Source organism: Setaria viridis, chromosome 8, assembly GCF_005286985.2.
Source record: "Setaria viridis chromosome 8, Setaria_viridis_v4.0, whole genome shotgun sequence".
Taxonomy (NCBI): Eukaryota; Viridiplantae; Streptophyta; class Magnoliopsida; order Poales; family Poaceae; genus Setaria; species Setaria viridis.
The window spans coordinates 6,917,853-6,926,538 of NC_048270.2; the positions used below are offsets into that span (position 1 = coordinate 6,917,853).

Consider the following 8,686-nt stretch of genomic DNA (forward strand, 5'->3'; position numbering starts at 1 on the left):
GCAGTGGTGGCATTAGAGGAATGTATTAATCTGTATCTATTCAGTGGTGTAGAAGAGATTTTCTGATTCAAATACTGCTTAGTTTCAGAGTTTGGAAAGCATCTTGCTACTTGTTTACCAAGGATTAATTACTATTAAAGATACTAGAGAAACGGATCTCATGAAAATTCGTAGGATTGACCTGAGTTGATCGAGAAAAATATATCGTGTCATAACCAGTTTTTTATGTGCGCATAGTTTTTTTTGTGTGAAAATTCGTAGGATTGACCTCAACTCAAGAGGCTAGCCATTCAAATAATCAAATCCTTTTCTACCGAGATAGAAAGAAAGAGTTGTTTTGGGATTCATCACGCACCTCTCTGCTCATCCTTGTGAGCGTACCACTCTGCCATCCTATAAGTTGAGAGGCATCCTACCGCTGTTTTTAGTTTTTTTTTATGCAGATTTCCCATTTCTCTTACACATGGATCTCTAGATGTACTCCCACGGCGTTTTGACTTGATATACTTAAATTCATATCGTACATGTATCATTCATACTTTATTAAAAATGTCATGTATTATATATTTTTCTCCAACCACTTTGAACGCAGTGATTGATCTTTGTTGTCATCAACCTTGAAATCGTCACCCACTCGGCGTCACACACGAAACTCCACGTGCGGGAACACGAGGGCCGGGCTCCTTGCCTTGGCGTAAAGACATGGAGGCTGACTGGGTTTCTTGGAGTTTTTGGGGACACAGTGACGACACAGGGACCAAAGGGCCAGCCTTTTCAGGAGAACAGGGGGGAGAGAGGATCCAAAGGTGATGGCGTGAGCCGGGAGGGCTGAGCCTCCTCTTGGGCGTGTTGCTGGACTAGAGATTTTGCAGGGCTTTTGCTAGATTTTCTTTATATTTCTTCTGACAGCATCCTGGTTGGTGAGAGAACCAGCAACAGCAAGTGTGCATCTCACGAGAAGGATGTGTGCAGTGTACTCCTGTGCTGTCATGTTTTAGATTAAAGGGAATGTGTCGTGCTCAAACATTATCAAAATAGACACGGTACATTTGATACTCTTTAGAAAGTTTGCTGTTTGCTACAACTAGACTCGGCTCCAATTGTGACATTTTTTATTATATTGCTCTATGTACATATATTTGATGGCATCATACAAGTAAAAAATTAAAGTAAATGTGAAGTCATGTGAAATGTGTCTTCTCATACAACATAATGAGAGGACGACAAACTATACGTCCTTCCTTTACACAGGAGAAGACAAAGAAATTGGTAGGTGAGTTTGATGGTTGTTTGCAGCATACACACGTGAAAAAAGCTCCTATTTTCATTCATAATAATGGTAGTGGCTCATACATAGACCAATTTTCAGTTATAATAATAACTAGAAAAAAGTCGGAAATTGTTTTCATTTCTGCTTTGAATTCCGACGGAAATTCCTAGACTTTACTTCACAATTATCTATGTAATTTCACTACAACAATATAGTCACGTAGGATTCATTCTAGCGAACTGATAGCACAACTAGTAAGGTTCCTTGTAGTAAAACTTGCTCACCTGAATTAGAGTTACCGACTCGGTACGGTTGCGTGCTTGTATTCATAGGGATGAGTGTACGTTCATGTATGCGAGCGTTCACGTCTGTACTGTATTTTGCAAAAAAATTGCAGCCATCAGGTAGTAATCCTGATTGGCATGGTGTGCCATCTTATTTTATTTTAGTCATTCATCTACTACAATAAGAATTTTAAACACGCGATAGATAGACAAGATTTGCCCTAGCTACACTATCGCAAAGGGTTTGTACAGTGTCCAAGGCTTAGCCGAATATTCCTCGCGCATAGCTACAGGGAAATCGTGCTTCCAATAAAAAAACATGGATTGATTCTTTTGTTCTTCTGATGATTGATGAAAATGGCCCAACGATCCCAAAATTTAGCATCTTCTTTTATTTTTTGACGATTAAAAAATTCGTTGAGTGGCCCGAATGTATAATATGCGCATGCGTCAGCAACGCGGGCTCTAGATATGCTTTTTTATATAAAAAATATTATTTCTTCTTTTTATCACGTAGAAAGAAATGTATTCCCGAAAGTGTTCACTGGGCCCATTGATCCTCCTCACCACTCTGATGAACCTAATACGAAAAAGTCCTATTTACCTTCGTGAATCAGCGACCGAGTCTGTGTTGTCCCTCTCAACTCGAAAACCAGCCATCTTAGCTCCTCCAACTTGAGAAACCAGTTGCGCAACTACGGCCTGGTTTGGTTTACGCTGCTTATTTTTAAGCACCGTCACATCGATGTTTAGATACTAATTAGAAGTATTAAACGTAGACTATTTACAAAACCCACTACATAAGCGGAGGCTAAACGGCGAGACGAATCTATTAAGCCTAATTAGTCCATAATTTGACAATGTGTTGCTACAGTAAATATTTGCTAGTGATGGATTAATTAGGCTTAATTAGGCTTAATAGATTCGTCTCGTCGTTTAGCCTCCACTTATGTAGTGGGTTTTGTAAATAGTCTACGTTTAATACTCCTAATTAGTATCTAAACATTCGATATGACACGTGCTAAAAATAAGCAAACGGAACCAAACATACCCTACCTCAACTTGAATCAGAGCGGTTTTCGCCCGACGTGGTGGTTTTGGATATGGTTTTTCCAACGTGGCACCACGTCTTACTGCCAACTGTTCGGTGGGTCCCATATATATGTCAGAATGTATCATCTTCTTCTACATCTGTTTCTCGCGTCCTCGTGCTGCATCATCATCCCCATCCACTCTAACGCGCCGCTCCTTCAGGATCGGGGGCTCGATTGCGACTTGTGAGACGTCAGACGACAAGCACGGCCATGAATCATGGCCGGAATTCTCACTCCGCGCGAGCTCCCTACTGCCATCGCTACCGCGGGGCCAGGTCCGTCGCGACGTCCTCGGAGGTTGCGGCCACTGGAGCCCTTCCTCATCTATTGGCGGCACAGGTGAAGCAACGACAAATCAATCCGGCCAAGGAAGTTAGATTAAAGAAACAAGAAATAAATCAAGTAAAACGATAGACATGCACGGCATAAGAAGGGGAGCTGACGATTCCGGTGAGTGGCAGAGCTAATTGGCTTGCTGTGTTGCTTGGATTTGGAGGTGTGGCTTTGCAATGTAGGGAAAGTAAGTTGAGCAATGCTCGAGTTGGGCAAGGGGCAGCTCGGGTGATGACGGATTTGGTGCTGCTGGTGGGGATTTGTGCCAGCTTGCAGGGAGAACCAGTAGAAGGAGATGCAGCGTTGGTTGGGGGATTTCTTGTTCCCGGAGATGAACAGAGGACCGCTAGGACGAGGCGAACACGCTCATGGCGAGCTCAGACGAGCTCGGCCAATAGACGGCGGGCGGCGACAAGATCCATGGCAGCGGCATCAGGGCCCGTCCCCTCGCCGCGCCATCGCGTCATCCCGTCGCGCACCCCATCCCCATCACGCCGCGCTCATCCCCCAGCTCTGCCCGCGCGGCCTCCGCGGCCACTGAAAGTCCTGGCTCGTGTGCGCCAGTGCGTTGGCCTCCTTGTCGCGGCGGAGAACACCTTGAGGAGGTCGCTGCCTGCCTTTGCACGGAGGCTGCCAGTGGAGATTGTCGGTGGAAAGGAGATAAAGAGATAGAAGAAGGAAAAATGGAGGCTGTCATGTGAGACCCTCTAAACAGTTCGCCAGCTAGGATATTACGTGGCGCCAGTCAGCCAAAACAGGGGTGGAATCCTCCCCCGGCTGCCGGCGCACGCGGCGCATGCCTTCTCCGGCGCGGGCGCCTTCTTGCGCGGCGTCCTCACCGACCCCGCCTTCTGGCTGACCCCCGGCGCGCGTGCCCGAACCCGAGCCCGCGCGCCGCGTGCCTCGTCGTCCGCGCCGGCGACGCCACCAGCGGCGGCGCAGCGCTCCTCCACGAGTTCCACTACGCCGACGCCGCGTTCTCCGCGGAGCCCGCCGTCGCCCGCGGGTCGCTCGCCGCGTACTGCTACGCCGGCACGTGCAACGGGCTCGTCCTCCTCGCCGCGCCGTGGAGCAACCGCACCTGCGCCGCCGGCGTGCTCTTCAACCCGGCTAGCGGCGAGAAGGCGGCCGTCACCGCCGTCGTCATCACCAACATGACCGGCGGCCGGCGCATGTTCCACCGCTTCTGCGGCTTTGCCCCCGTCCACTAACACCAAGGCGTACAAGGCGCTCCTGTGCGTGCGGGACTTTCCCTGCGTCGTCGAGCTAATGGTGGTCCCGTGGGGCGGCGGCGGCGGCGCCCGCCGGAACAGCCCCGGAGAGAGGCGGTGATTCCCTGCAGGTTTGGCGGCGCCAATCCTGACCCTAGCTCCTTAAGCCTGGACGGCAACGTGTACGTCCTTCCTGACACGTCGGCGCGGGAAATGCTGGCCTTCAACGTCGACGACGACACGGCCACCTTCGCCAAGCTGCCACCGGCCGGGTGGCGAATGTCGGAGCTGATGGAGGTATGGGGTCGCCCATGCGTCGCCACGGAATACGTTAGAGGCGGCACCATGCTCTGGACGCTCACGCCGGAGCACCAGTGGGAGCTGCGGTGTTCGTTCGCCGCCGTCCCTAGCCCTCCGCGGGGATTTGCCGGCGCCGGCGACATGGTCCACGGCGCGTGGGACTGCGGCGACAGCCTCCTCTTCGTGATGTTCTGCGACGGCCGTGGCTGCATGTACGAGTACGGCCTCCAGGAGACGGCGGCGGTGGTGGCGCGAGAGGTCGATGATGGCGCCGCCGCCGCGCGTGACCTCCTGCCTGCGGAGCTGCGCGGATGGCCACGTTCTGCTGGGGCTACCGGCCGACGCTCATACCTCCGGCGACCGTCCTCGGCGATGTTGCCGCGTGGCCCGACGAGCGTGATGGCCTCAGGCATTTCTCCTCCGGCCGTAGCAGGGCCCACAAGAGCGCCATCGTTGTGCGGGAGCGCGGCAGGTGCTTGCTGGAGTTGCTGATGGAGAGGATGCGGAAGCGGCCACAGCGCGGAGCGGAGCTTGCTGCCTCGGTGAAGAACCGAAGATTGTGTAAAGAGTATGTGTTCTTATAAGACTTGTTCGATTAATTTTGGATTGTATGGGATTAACTGGACAAGGTAGATCCTTTTGTTAATTCGCTGATTTAAGCATTTTTCTAAACTCTTTATACCCCGTGTTTAGTATGTTTTCTTCTTTCAGGACATGAGTACCTCAGCTTATGTTTGTGGTGTCCCAACGCTCCACACCACAAGGTGATCGACATTTGGTTTGCAGTCCCAGGTATACTGCTGCATATCCCAGTCCCAGGTATTTTTATTGATTTACAGTGTTGCAATTTCCTTAATGGCAAAGCTAGCTAGAGAAATGCACCCCGAGTGTTTTTACGCCTCCTCACTCAAATTTTTTTGGGGGAGTTTGGTTTCATATAGGTGTGGGAGCATGTCTAATGGGCTGTGAAATCCAACGTCTGTACCACATCATATCGATCCATGCATGCTAGCAAGCTAAGTGGAGACAACCCACCCTAATCCAATGCATCAGTAGTCGAAAGCGGAACACCACAAGCCATTTCGTTCATTCTGCTACTAACCAAAACAAACTATTTGCCAAACTATGGCATGCTATTAACCATGGCATGGGAACACAATTAACAAAAAAGAATCCATCTACTTCACAATTAACAGAAAACATTCTTACATAGATAGTGACAATCCACAACTGAATCCAACTACGGTGCAAAATTCAGATCAAATAGATAGCCCAACTACATCACATCATGTACAGATTTGGTTCTGAACATGACATCAATAGAAATTAATGAGAAAAAGAAAGCGTGATAGATTGACAGCAAGCTAGATATGGTCCTTGATGACACATCCATTCACAAGAATGCAGAACCTTGACTGACATCTTGAGATGGAATTGAAAGACTGTGAATGAAGCATGTTTATCATATAAAACATGATGTATGTGTTATGCTGTACCTGATGAAGTGACAATGATTTTTTTAAACTAAAAAAAAACTTATGAAATGTGCACCAATGCTGGAAGGTTAAGTTCAGTATTGGAAAGAGTGGCATAAAGCATCAGATAGAAGTTAATACATAATTTGCAGTAAATAAGGTCATCGGCAAAGTGAGTCCTCAAAGGAGGTTGCACTTGGACAGTTGCAATGCTCATATTCTATTTAGTGCAACTAGAGAAGGGGTTTGGAAAGTGGAAAAGGTTGCACTTGATCACAATCATTACCTTGCTAGTACAAATAAAAGGCAAAAGTTGATGTCACAATGGCATGTTCTAGAAGTAGACTGGCAGCAAATTGGCCAGATAAGGAAGGCTGGGATGAATCCAACCTAGCTGTGTTTATGAAGGAATTTTATGGAGGATATGATAAAGTGCCATTCTCATGGATGATTATAACAATAACATTCGTCTCAAGCACAAGAAGTACTTAGAATCAAAGTAGATGCAAACATTGTTGGAATACTACAATATTTGAAAAATAAGCAGCTATAGGATCCAATATTTTTATGCCATTCAAATTGATTAGGAAGGTGGCAAGGTAGCAAATTTCTTTTGGGCATATGATCAATCTATGCTCTACTCGCCGGAGGGCAGCAAACTCTTGCGCACAACACACGCTCTTTTCACCGGAGAGCAGAAAACTCTTGCGCACAAATCGCACTTTACTCGCTGGAGGGTAGCAAACTCTTGCGCGCGATCGCGCTCTGTTTTTGTCACAACGACGACTACTCATTTTTTATCTTCTCTTAAGGTCACTAATCTCCTCGAGCAGAACACGCCTTAATTCGTGAAAGCCATAGGAGCATCTGTCATGCCTAAGTGCCAGCACACATACACGAGATAAAGATCTTAGGTGTGCAAATGGCAGTGCCCATACGCGTACAAAAGATAGATCTCGCCACGTAGTGGCTGCAGCTAAACGGAGACTGAGAGCCTAAATGTAATAGGCTAACTACTCAGGAGAAATATGGCCAAAATAAGAGCATGACACAAAACATTTATATTGATCACTGAATAAATTTTAGTAGTTTCAATATTTCACAAATATGCTACATAATGTATGCATCCCTTCTTTCAGGTCAAGCTTTGGTGACGACGCTACAGGACGCTAAGCGTACCTCCAAAGGCACCGCTAGCTTCCATGCTTAGGGGCTAAACGCTAATTACTACTCGGAATATCTCCAATGGCTCAGCTAGCTTCCAAACTCGGGGGCTAAGCGCCAATAAGTACTCGACGTGGCTCCTTCGGCTCACCTGGCGCATAAGCTCGGGAGCTGGACGTCACAAAACTACTCGGATGATGACTTGCGTGAAGATTCAAGATCCTTGAGTTGATTATTCAATCAATCCAAGGATCAGGGGCTGATAAGCTACACCCAACAATTGATTTATTCATGTTGAAAGAAGAAAATTCAAGATTTTTATTGACCCTCAGCCTAATTCTATGATTTAACCTAAAGCTCGGGGCTACTCCATATGGAGTGTGACTCTCGCCGCCCTCCATATATGAATATTACAGAATCAAGACGATGAAGGCTTTGAGCACACCATAGCCTCATGGCAGCTTTGAGAAACTTTAAAGATTCAGCCAGATAAAGTACTAGCACCAAAACTACTCGATGAGGATCTTAAAACTACTCAAAGACCGCTGCATTCGACTATGAAGCACCATGTATACCGTGCCAATTGGATAAAAATTTCTCTTTCTTCAAAGATCAAGACAAAGACGGAACAAATGCAGATTGCCGCTTGGCTTGAATCTTCGATTCAACCTAAGGCTCGGGGGCTACTCCATATGGAGTGCGATTTTCATCGCACTTTAATATAAAGGTTTGAAGACAGACTTCTCAGAAACAACGTCAGATGAGGCTAAGAGTACATTCCAGCCGCATGACAACACTCAAGCACTCGAAGACTTGGCCACGACCAAAGTACTCAATGAGCACCAGAAACTAGTCGAGCAACGTCTGTAAGTACCCGAGGCTGTTACATTTGACTACAAAGTACTCGATAGCTTGTCGGGGATAGATCCCCAGTACCCGTAAGGAAGGAAGAATACGAACTCCTACTAGGATTCCACCGCAATTGTACTATGACTCCTCCTTGTAACTGACTAGTAATCTTGCCCCCTGGAGTACAGTAATCCTACCTCCTGGAGTATATAAAGGAGGGCAGGGGTACCTAGATCGGTAGAGCATAGAACCATCATCAATAGCCAACAATCAGGCTACGCAACACCAAGCGCATGGTGCAATATACAACACCCTAAACAGGACGTCGGGTATTACGCTCCTCTGGCGGCCCGAACTTGTATAAATCTGTGTCTTGTGTCCTCGCTTTTACCTTCGAGTTTCAGATCCGGCGATTCCCCACCAACCAACCTACTACTGTGGGTACTTTTGTGGTAGGTTGCCAAGTATAAAGCACCGACACCTACCGAGGGGGGTGCTCGAGGAAGTGTTTTGGTTAGTGGGGCTCGTCGAGATTAGAAACTCGAAGGTAAATGCAAACACACGATTTATACAGATTCAGGCCGCTAGATTGCGTAATACACTATGTCCTGTGTGTTGGTTGGATTGAATTGCTTTGGAGGGAGTCTCTGCCTCGCCTTATATAGCCGGGGGCAGGGTTACAGATCGGTTGGTTAGTATTGAATAC

The 8,686-nt window shown here is 47.5% G+C and overlaps 1 long non-coding RNA gene across 2 annotated transcripts; it reads left to right on the top strand.

Annotated features, from left to right (window-relative positions):
* Positions 1 to 2,573: 2,573 nt before the first annotated feature.
* On the top strand, positions 2,574 to 8,345 carry LOC117866822 (uncharacterized). 2 transcript variants are annotated; one of them, XR_004643011.2, is made up of 3 exons: positions 2,591 to 5,060; positions 5,204 to 5,284; positions 7,107 to 8,345. It is a non-coding gene; the product is annotated as an uncharacterized lncRNA (long non-coding RNA). The 2 variants fall into 2 exon arrangements; XR_011899080.1 differs by having other exon boundaries at positions 2,574 to 5,060; positions 5,204 to 8,345.
* The last annotated feature ends 341 nt before the right edge of the window (positions 8,346 to 8,686 follow it).